The following is a 12,570-nucleotide window of genomic DNA, read 5'->3' as shown; positions in this document are numbered from 1 at the left end:
GAGACCCCCAGTTTTCAAGCGGACCATGGGTTTGCTCGTTTGGTCCACACCAGAGTTCTAATGAGCGTTCACATGATTCCAAATGAACCGAACTATCCGTGGAAGCGGACCAGGGTTCATTTAAAGGGGACTAAACAGTGCCAGTGTGAAAGTGTCCTTAATGACATTTTTCAGTTCTTTGTCTCATCAATCTCCCTTGCTTTGTGTGTGTTTGTATGAGTCATGGGGTCGTGGTGACACAAATGCTGTTGAAATTTAGCAGCGCATCCAGCATTTCTGCCGACTATGATAACTACAGTAACTGTGCAGACTCTACCAACTTGGCGCACCACAGGCATACATTGGTGTGGTAATGGTGTGGACCCAGTCCATGTGTAGAGCAAAGTAGGGAGAACGCATCAGCGTTTATATGTAGGTATCTGTTTAGAGATTATTGTCTCTCAACTACAACTGCATCCCTGTGTCTCAAGTTGCTAATCAGACTGTGGAGAGTGATCGTCACATGGAACAGGAGGAAGTCTTGGCCCTGATATCCGCTGGCTACACCGGAAACCCCAGAAATATTGGCTATGGGCCCCCAGAGGCTAAATCATCATCAGACCAATAGCTGATGGTCTCTGAGATTAAACACTGATTCAGTGAGAAGTTTGTCTTACTTTGTTAAACGAAAGAAGAGGGTTTCTTTCATTAACTGTTTGGATTAGAAAATGTCAGAAAAAAGTGAAAAATGCTCATCGTGATTTCTAAGCCAACAATCCAAAAAATCTTTAGGGAGAACACCACCTAACTCAGGAATGCCAGTGTGTTATTGCCATGGTCTAGTAAAGTTCAACCAATATTTGTGAACATGAGTTACTCTCTGCCGAAGCCAGAAACCAGAAAAGGAAGTATCAAACCTCTGATGTCATAGGGTGTACAGTCTGGAGCTGCTCCGTAAATAGTGAATGGAAGACTGATTTTGTCGACCCACAAAATGTTTGTTTTCTTTTTTTTTTAATACCCAAATGATCTTTATTCTATTGTCATGTTTTTCCACTCTGAAACAGAAAATGTACCCATATACTCAGAACATTCTCCTGGCTGCTCTCACTGTCATCTAGAACATCTTTCACCATTCATTGTCTGTGGAGTATCTCCAGACTTTATACCCTACAACATCATATATTTAAGTTTCAGCACTCTAGCTTTTGGATTTTGGAGAGAGTTGTTTATGTTTACTATTTTTTTGGGCTGTCTCGGAACATAGGAATAACAAGTATGAATTTTGAAAACTGACATAGTTTCACTTTATTTCACTATCACAGAAACTCTTAATATTCATACATCAAATGCCATCAGCAGTGGATTTTTTTGTTTTGCACCTGGCTTCAAAAATTATTTAAATGATTATTCCATTATCAAAAATAGTTTCTGATGAAGTTTACATTGATTGCCTAATTGACTGTTTTCAGTTCTAGTCTCTGAGAAATCCATTGTCAGGAAAAAGAACAACCACACTGATTGATTTGCAGCTTTTAATGCTGCAAACAGACCAACATTTCATTTCCTCATCAGAGACAAAGAGGATAAAGGGGAAAAAAAACATACAGTATATGGTCAACTAACAGGTGAGAAATCTACTATCTATAGCTCTTGAAGTAGCAGAGATAAAGTACAAGAAGTACAAAATACAGGCAAAACAAGCAATGTATCCATCAAGTTCAACGAAACACAACAAATTCAGTTCTTCATTTGAACCAAAGGCAATACCATGCACAGACATTTATCTACAAGAGGCAACAACAGGGGAAATAATGCCAAGTTGTGCACACTTAAGTGGTCTATAAAGTAAATACCACTCGCAATCAACAAATCCTTACACAAAATTGGAAAGCGCTGTTCTCTGAATAAATAAAATAACAAACCAAGCTACCCTCCAAACTACAAAACAGGCCAGTGTTCATTTACAACCATCAGACTAAAGTGTGTCCTGCTCTCCTCTCCTCTCCTCTCACTTTATTTTCAAATCATTTCCTTTCCTCTCCTCTTTTCAATTTGTTCTCCTCCTCTCCTCATCCTCCTGTCATTTTTCCTTATTAAATAGTCATGTGCTAATTCCTATCATTTGTGTGCGTTAACTGTGATGCTCTGACAAGTGAAGTTAAACTGGCAGGGGCGGGAGCTCGACTCAAATCCAGTTTTCGGGCATACAGCACACTTGAAATGAGAAACGATGTCATAAGGCTAGATTTAAAGCCATGGTGTGTAGGAATTTATCCCATCTAACGTTGAAATCGTATATTGCATTCAAACTTTCTTGGCGATGAGGATTCCGTCTCCTGTGATGCTGCTTAAGCGTGATCCTGAGTGGGACTCTAGCACCTCACTTTTTCAAACGTGCATTGCAACTACGGTAGCCGCTGTGTACCAAAAAGCTATGAAAACATTGATGAAACCATGTCAGCAGATACTTCATGGAGTATTCATAAAGAGCATGGATACCAAGAGGCGAAGCTCAATAAAATGCCCCATAGCAACAGACTCGCCCATGGTTTCGTCCTACCGCCGCCATATTGGACTGTCGGCAGACCGCAGCAGACCCGCTTGCATACAAAAACACACAGACAAACTGAAGTATATCGCTATTAATTATGCTTACACTGCTACTCACCTCGTGATAGCTTGGTCGCAGCTGCTTTTTCACGTTTTTGTAAAGCAAAATATAGACTTTAAAAAAAAACAAAACGAGGAAAAACGGCCTAGATTGCATCTCTACATATTACATCCACTTATGAGAAGATAAAAAAAAAAAAAATCAATATTTTAACTAGAAACACATTAATGGCGACGTCACATAGTCAGGTATAAAGATTTATTTACAGTTTGTACAGTAAGGGGACAGTAATAATAATAATAATAATAATAATATATATATATATATATATATGTGTGTGTGTGTGTGTGTAGGCTATATTTTTGGTAGATTGGCTTATGGGGTGATTGTGAAGGAGTAATGAAGTTCATCTTCTAAAAGTGTTATCTTCCCTCCAAAACTGGCATATTAAATGGATATTAAAACACTTTAAAACTTACACCTCAGGAGTTCTTACCTGTCGGGATCCTTCGGGAAACGGTGGAAGGCCAGGTGCGGGGTGTTCCACTGATAGTTGTTATAGTTAATTGCACTACACTGTTTTCTTTTACTTTTTTTCTCTCTCTCCTTGACATCTTGCATGTTGTCTGGGCGCAACAGTCCAAGCTCAACAGTCCAAAATGGCGGCAGCGCCCCTAGTGGCTGTTGGCAGAAATTCAATGGAGCTTCGCCTCTTGGTATCCATGCTCTTTGGTATTCATTCAGGCTCCTACACAGACACACGTGACGCAAGTTGACAAACCCCCTCCTCACCATGCTGGCTGTGTTTACGACATAGGACTGTTGGGGCATGTGTAAATCGAAACAAACCAATCACGTCTTGTCTTTTGACAACTGACAAGTGGCTCAACCTCACACACCTCATCCCTCTCCTTGCATCACTGCGCCGCTGACAGCGGCCTGTGATTGCCTTGGCGTGGCCTGCCTGTCCGGGAAAAAAAATGACAGGCAGGCCAGCAGCAGGCCAATCACAGCGTCCCTTTTAAAACCTTTCTCCTTCAGCAGCTCTTTCCACCTGGGAAAGGCTACCTCGATGTTGACCCTGTTTTCTTTTTAATTTACTGGTCACGTTGCCTTTTTGATTCCCTTTTGCTTTCTTGGCAATGAGGATTCCGTCTCCCGTGATGCTGCATACGCATGATACTGCATTATGCTCAAAGAGTGGGACTTTGTTATGCTGCAGTAGTGCAGGCTTTCAAATTTGCCGGGGTAGTAGTGAAGCACCTCTTGCTCCTCTCCTTCCCTGGTAGTGCTATATGTCCCTTGCTGGCAGATGTAGTTTGAAGATGGCGGAACGTTGTGGAAACCCCAAATGACTTACAAACAAATCCGAAATTCTCCTTTTATGAGAATAAGTCAGATTATTGGTGGAGGTAATAATACACCAGTGATGACATATTTATGAATGCAGACATCGATTTTTGCCAATAAACAACTGAAAATGCTACACAATGTCCCTTTAAAAATCTAAAATATAAAGTTACATATAAAGAGAAAAAGAAAAAAACATGTTTTGCAAAAAGGGGGTCCTGGGGTCTGTCTGTGTATATGTTTGTATTTGTCAAATAAAGATGTTTCTATATGTATTGTTTTACAGCCTGAAAGATTTTAGAGAAATAAGCAGTCCATCATTGGTAAAGTGAGCCCAAAGCCATTACAGGAACACAGATTTTACTAGTTTGCATCCTTTTGCCACAAGCACATCATTATAAAGTACAGAAGCAAAAGACTGGAAAAAAGAAAACACAAAATGGAATGGGTTTAAACTTCTACAGAAACTTGCCCTGATGTGGCATCAGATGGCAGCAAAAGCCACTGTTGGGTGGTAAATGTGCTTCTAGAAGAAATAGACAGGCCAATTTTACACAGTCTCAGTATCAAAGCTGAATTATTTTTGACTCAAATGCAATTGTAAAATACAAAAACTGTTATCTACTGAAAGCTGTCATTGAGTGTACAGTCCAATTCAGATCAAGGAGCTTCTGATTTAAATAATGTCTCTTCACTATGTAAGAGAAAAAGCCTAAATAAAAAAATAACCAAACAAAGTGAAATACAATACACATGGTCATTTTATATCCTTATAAAGTATGCATTTATCATGTGCTGATTAAATGAAAGACATGTTAAATGACAGTTAACTTTTTGTCTTAAGTGACTCAATAAATTGTTTTTTTTTTTTTTATTGAATTCTCTCCATGTCAACATAGAAAACAAAATCAAATTATTTCTGAACAAGAAAGTAAAAACAGGGATAAAAAAAAGAAATTTTAATTTCTGACAACTGGCAAGAGTTTCCTGTGTCATGACTGCAGTTGAGGAAGTTTCTCACTGTGCTGTTGAATTGTCACTTTGTTAATTCATTATTTGAAGATGATTTATTAAACGTGACTTTCAGATGACTGCAGGAAAACACGCGCTGTTAATAGATAACGGTGCACTCAAGGTGGAGCATTGCCATGACACTCAGCTTGTGTTGACAATAATGATATAAATAGCCTGAGTTGTCATTGTTGGAAGGGAGTGTACGGGTGCAGTTTTACTGCTTTACAACATTTGTCTTGAGCAATGTTATCTTTGTACCACTAAAACAACTTAATTCTGAGTGTAATCTCACAGCAGAGAGCAATGTGTCATTCACCTTCCTGGGAAATAGAAACACACAGCACATCTTAACAGATAAGCACACAGTGTTCCACAATTTCCTTTTTTGTTATACATGAAGCAAAATGGACACATTTAATACTGTTTGGCATTCTGTATCAATATGTTACAATAAATAACTTATTTAAAAAATTAAAAGCAATGGTGGAAGTATTTGGACCCTTTAATCAACTAAAGAGTATTGAAATATTATGTATCAAAAGCTGCTCAGTATGCAGAATGCTTCCTTTCATACTGTTAATGAAATCTTCACAAAAAACGTGGACACCTGAACATTACAGGAGTGTTCCAAAGGTGTTTCATTTTATATGGAGTTGGCCTAGGGGCATTATATGATGGAACTGGAAAAGAGGGTGATAAAATTCCCTGGAGAGGCCTGTGTAATTTGGTTGAAGGGAAGATTTTTCTTAAATTAACAGCTCGATATAAACCGAAGTAAAACATTTTCATGATTAATTTATTTTTTGAGATTTTACTCTCCATACATGTTGAATTGTATGCTGTCCATAGACAATTTTTACAGTTTTGCATGTTCAGTTTACAAAACAGTGAAACTGGAACTACATCATGGGGACTGTAGTATTTACACACACTTTCCCTTTACTGTAATTAGTACGGAATTTCATACAAATTAGTCTTTCTAAAATAGCTTTTGATAATACAAAATTACAGAGCCATGAATACAAAGTGATGCTGAAAATACACATATTGTCCAAAATTTTATTGCAGCTTTAAAGGTCCAGTACAAATGTACGAGGATTTAGAGGCATCTAGCAGTAAGGATCGCAGATTGCAACCAGCTGAAACTTCTCCTGGTTAGAATTCCTTCATTGTTCAGAGGTCTGGAGGTTTTTACCAGCTGAACCATCCACAGAGGTCTCTTCCTCTCTTAAACAAACAAACCAGGTGATTTAAACCATTAAAAAACACTGAATAAAGATACTAATCAGTGTATTTCCAAAGCTGCTCATCGTAATGTAAACTTTTAACTACAGCTGTAAAAACACAAAAATGACAAATGGCCAAATCTAGAGCTAGTGTTTGGTTAATCCGTTCTGGGCTATTGTAGAAACATGATGGTGTGGGACGCCCAGTGGCTCACCTGGTAGAGCAGATGCCCCATGTACTAAGGCTGTGTCCCTACCACAGCAGTCTGGGTTTGATGACAACCTGTGGCCCTTTGCTATATGTCATCCCCTCTCTCGCCCCCTTCACTCCTAAGCTGTCCTATCAAATGAGGGCAAAAACCCTCAAAATACAAATCTAAAAAAAAAGAGAGAGAAACACGGTGGTGCAACATGGTAATCTAATCATAAATGAGAATTCACTCTCTATGTAGATATAAATGGCTCAATCTGAGGTAACCAAAACACAAAGATTCTCATTTTCAGGTGATTATACACTAAAGAAAACATACTTATTATATTGTATTCATTTTCTGCCAATATATCCCTCTAAATCCTACACACTGAACCTTTAAGGCTTCCCTTCATTCAAACTATGGAGCCCAATTGAGGAAAAGATTGCAGATTGCAACCAGGTGAAACGTCTCCTGTGTGCCAAGGGTGTAGGAGAACTACGATGGCTGATGTGAAAATGTAAACTGCCTTATCCAGAGTCAGGCTGCATCCAAAATTCCATACTAACATGTTATTTAGTATGCCAAAACAGCATGTCGTAGTTTTTTTTTAGTATGTCTGGGGCCTTAGTATGAAAGCAATAGTATGGGTATTGCATATCATATCTCAGTGAAATATTACAGTAAACAAACACAGGACACCCTGGTAGCAAAGATATGAATAGGTAACACTTGGTAACACTATCAATTTAAGTATATGTATAAGATTTCACTTCGCAAGGCATACCAAAAATTATAAATTATTGTACTGGTAGCTCTTAGGTTGACATAGATTACCATTGTTACATGCCTCCAACTGGCAAGAAGGCTCTCAGAGAGTGACACTGTAATTACAGCTCAGTACATCTGAAAAGATACATACTGTTTATTCACACAAAATTATATTGAACGATAGTATACATATTGGGTATGTAGTGCACAGAATGTGATTTTAGATGCAGTGCTCATGTTTGGTTTGTCCGTGCTGGGCTACTGTAGCAACAACATGGAGGACTCTGTGGAAGAGGACCCACTAGGTATGTAGATATAAAGGTCTCTTTCTAATGTAAAAAAAAAAAAAAAAAAAAAAAAAAAACACAAGAAAACTTAATTTCAGATGATTATAAACAAATGAAAACATAGTTATGAATATTAAAATCCATTTCTGCCAGTAGATGACCCTAAATTCTAGACAATGGACCTTTACAGTACTCAATGAAAAAGACAAAAAGGAAATTTTAACATGTACAATTCTATGACAACTGGGCCAATTTGACATGTGGAAGAAAGTTTTGTAATCTAAAAATAGATTTTGTTAAATACTAAATAAATTGCAGTTACATCAAAACAAATCAAATCAAATCAGCTTTATTTGCACAGACTCAAAGGTCCAGTAAAAACATACAACATAATAAAGTAAACAAAACAAAACAAAAACAATACATCACAGACCCCAGTAAAACAGATTACAAAAGACAGTCAAACCAGTGTTTCCATAGATTAGACCTATATCTAGTGTCACTTAGTCTAGGGTTTGACAATATCATTATAGAGTTCTGAGACTCCTTCAATCTGCCACTAAAACTGAACATCAGAGGCCTCAATAAGGCATGGAAAGTGGTAACGCCCACACTGCACGTTCTTTTTTTTTTTTAAAGCTATGATTTGATAATGTTATAGGCTATGTATTGTAGAGACCCTGCAGTAAATGTTCTGTTATAATGTCAATGTTCTGTGAGTTAATGGCATGTTTGGGATTGAATGAGGTGCGGGGTGCGAGTGTGACGGAGATGAGGAGGGCTGTGTGAGTGTGCATGCTGGTGTGTGTATGAGCGAGCTGGAGGAGAGAGCAGGAGTGCACAGTTGGAGTTACAGCTAAGTTGTTGTTTGTTGGTTGTTTTGGCGTGGTTACGGCCAACAGTAACCTGTACTGTTCAGTAATAAACGGTGGTTTAATTGCACAATAACTGCGTCATCCTTTCCACATGTCCGCCTACAGTATTATAAAAAATAAAATTAACCCACACTTTGTATGACACATAGCTAAAGTTACAACAAACTTAGGGCCGAATTCACAAAGAATGAACTGCGGCCGCTGATAGTTTGCTCCGTCTTAACGTCCTATTCACAAAGGATATTGCGCTAATGATATACCAGCGCAAACACGCCCACAAAGTTTGGCAGCTAAGTGCAGTTTGCCCCTGATTTCCCCCTGATTGCAATAACCCACACATGGCAAAGTATAAATGCTGGCTTTGCACCAAGAACACCGTGGCAGAACAATGGCAGACTTTGTCTGGCAAAGTACTGAATACTGTAGGCTATAGCCTCATGTAGTGATGTCTGCTCGTGAGTCAGTCTAACAGTGTCAGATGGGTTGAGGCTGTGGATTTGACCAAGTTTGACCACTTTATCACTATTCCCTCTCACTTGTAGCTGTTTTTTCATTATCTTTTGAATTCAATATGAATTATTATGGAGCTACATTAGGGTCAAATATTTTGTACCCACTGAGCAAACAACGTCTGTGGACGTCCAAGTCTAGTTGATATGATATCAACTAGACTTGGACGTCCACAGACGTTGCTTGCTCAGTGGGTACTTGAAAAAATAAAATTTGAAACTGAAAATTCATGTGTTGATCTTGAATTTTGAAAAATACAACAATGTATTCAAAATAAAAATAAGTATATGAAACGTTTTTTCAGGTTAAATATAATTTTGATTCACTTTGGTAGTTCTTTTGAATGAATAATTTATTTTCACTTTTCACTTCCATATATATTTTAACATTTGAGGTCTTATTTTTTTCAGTTGCATGTTTTATCTTTTCAGATTCAGATCTTATTTTTTACAGTTTCAAATGTTATTTTTTCACTTTCAAATCTTTTTTTCACTTTCAGATCTTTTTTTTCAGTTTCAAATCTGTTTTTTTGAGTTTCAGACTTTTGACCCTGATGTGGCGTGGGGGGCGTAATTGTAACAGCCAACTTATTTTACTTTTCAATAAGTTGGCTGTTATAATGAAGAGTATTAAACCACAAGTCTTGTTATTTAAATGACAGAAACATAGGATCTTAATAAATGGCGCAACACGGAAGCATGATTATGTAATAAAACAGGTGTTTATTTTAGGATCCAGGTGGTGAAGGGCTGTGCGTGCAAAATGTTGCAACAGTGTAACTGAGGGCCGAATTCACAAAAGGACTGCGTGGCTTTTGTGGCCGCTAAACCGGTAAAAATGGAGCAAACACATGCCTTCTAATTCACAAAGCACGCGCAGAGGGTGAAATGCTCCACTAACTGCGCTGCCAAGCAGATTTCTATGCAAATGACCCTCATTGATAAACAATGTCTAATTCACTAACACCAGCGCTAATAGCCACACGCAGTTTGAGTGAAGTAAATAACGTCTTTAGAAAGCTGGTGCAAACTGGGCGCTCCTCTGTGGAAGCCTCTCGCCCAGACTTTCCAGTGATAGTGGCAGCAGTGATCGTCTGTTAAATCAGTCTGTAAATAATATTTTGGCATTATTATTATAATCATTATTACTTTAATGGCACCCGAAGATACTGATGCGTTGAACAGGTGACAGTCTGCGGTCGTTCTCAAAACGCACTTCTGTCACATAGGCCTACTTCAAAAGCAACTTTCAATAGCCTAATTTTACGAAACGGGGGAAACAAATGTGAACAAAAACGGTTCCATAATTCATATTAAATTCAAAAGATAATGAAAAAACAGCTACAAGTGAGAGAGAATAGTGATAAAGTGGTCAAACTTGGTCAAATCCACAGCCTCAACCCATCCGACACTGTTAGACTGACTCACGAGCAGACATCACTACATGAGGCTATAGCCTACAGTATTCAGTACTTTGCCAAACAAAGTCTGCCATTGTTCTGCCACGGTGTTCTTGGTGCAAAGCCAGCATTTATACTTTGCCATGTGTGGCAAATCAGGGGGAAATCAGGGGCAAACTGCAATCAGGGGGAAATCAGGGGCAAACTGCACTCAGCTGCCAAACTTTGTGGGCGTGTTTGCGCTGGTATATCATTAGCGCAATATCCTTTGTGAATAGGACGTTAAGACGGAGCAAACTGCGGGTGCAAATGAAGTGCAATTCAAGGTGCTATCAGCGGCCGCAGTTCATTCTTTGTGAATTCGGCCCTAAGTTTGTTGTAACTTTAGCTATGTGTCATACAAAGTGTGGGTTAATTTTATTTTTTATAATACTGTAGGCGGACATGTGGAAAGGATGACGCAGTTATTGTGCAATTAAACCACCGTTTATTACTGAACAGTACAGGTTACTGTTGGCCGTAACCACGCCAAAACAACCAACAAACAACAACTTAGCTGTAACTCCAACTGTGTACTCCTGCTCTCTCCTCCAGCTCGCTCATACACACACCAGCACGCGCACGCACACAGCCCTCCTCATCTCCGTCACACTCGCACCCCGCACCTCATTCAATCCCAAACATGCCATTAACTCACAGAACATTGACATTATAACAGATCATTTACTGCAGGGTCGCTACAATACATAGCCTATAACATTATCAAATCATAGCTTTAAAAAAAAAAACGTCATATCTGACCAGGCCCAGCCTGGGCCTGTCAGAGGGAGGGGGGCTCCCGGCCCGACCCGGCTTGGGCCCGCGCGCCGGGTCAGGCCGGGCTCGGGCTCGGGCAGAGAATCTAAGCTCTAAGCTCTACACTGCACCATTGGGGTTTCTTTAGCAGTATACTGCAGTCATTATAAGCAACCTGGAGTTTATTGATAGTCAGTCTTTAGAACTTTGCTTAACTAAAGACTGATGTCTTTCTCCCTGATTTTGTGTTTAGATGGGCGGATACAATTTCAGAGTTTAAAAAAAAACTCCCTACGTTGCAGAACCAATAGTAAATCCGCAGGGCGGTCCTTCGGTGGCTCACTGAGCTCTTGTGCTGGTAAACATAGTCCATGATGATTTTGTAGCATTTATCCAATGACTGTCTCACTTTGCTGTATGAAAAAAAACTGCTCAGCACTGTCTCATAGGAATGCTTGGAGGCTCCGCGTCCACCGTGTTGACATGAGACTGTATGACAGGGAAGTCGCGTTTGAAAACTGATGATAAACAGCTGACGTTTGAACATCATAGTCAATGCGAAATCCTAGCGCATGTTTAGAGCAATGTAAATTCTTATTTTAATGTAAATTCAATAGTGCATATTTGACCATTTCTTCTATGAAATTTTAGGGGAAGTTCAGCCTCCCTTGTTGTCTCAGAGCAATCACCCCTGACTGACTGATTTTATTTTTTACCAAAATGACATACAGGGTTATGCAAAAGTTTGGGCACCCCTGGTCAAACTTTCGTTTACTGTAAGTAGTTAAGTGAATAGGAGATGAAATGATGAAACATGCCTTTTTTTAACATTTTAAGCAAGATCAGTGTATTATTTTTGTTTTGTAAAATTTTAAAGTGGAAAAAAGGAAAGGAGCACCATGCAAAGGCTTGGGTACCCCAAGATGTTTGAGCTCTCAGACTAACTTTTAACAGAGTCTCAGACCTAAATTAGCTTGTTAGGGCTGTGGCGTGTTCACAGTCACAGGTTGGGACAGGCCAGAAGATGCAAATTTTAAAACTTTAGAAATACTCCTGAAATACTGTCCTAACAATCAGCAGCCATGGGCACCTCTGAACAGCTGCCAGCACTCTAAAATAACTGATGACCACAAATGCCAACTATAAGAAGATAGCAAAGTGTTTTCAGGTAGCTGTTTCCTCACTTCGTAATGTAATTAAGAAATGGCAGTTAACGGGAACTGTGAAGGTCAAGTTGAGGTCTGGAAGACCAGGAAAACTTTCTGAGAGAGCTGCTGATAGGATTGTTAGAAAGGCAAATTAAACCCCATTTGGCTGCAAAAGACCTGCAGGAAGATTTACCAGACTCTTGAGTGGTGGTGCACTGTTCTACTGTGCAGTGACACCTGCACAAATATGACCTGCATGGAAGAGTCAACAGAGGAAAAGCTTTCCTGTGTCCTCACCACAAAGTTCAGGATCAGAAGTTTGAAAGGGACATCTAAACAAGTCCTGTGGACTGATGAAGTTCAACTAGAACTTTTTGGACACAATGAGCAAAGGGTGCAATGTACAGTATC

The sequence above is a fragment of the Epinephelus fuscoguttatus genome, linkage group LG23 (assembly GCF_011397635.1).
Source record: "Epinephelus fuscoguttatus linkage group LG23, E.fuscoguttatus.final_Chr_v1".
Lineage (NCBI taxonomy): Eukaryota > Metazoa > Chordata > Actinopteri > Perciformes > Serranidae > Epinephelus > Epinephelus fuscoguttatus.
Note: the sequence above shows the minus strand (reverse complement) of the source record.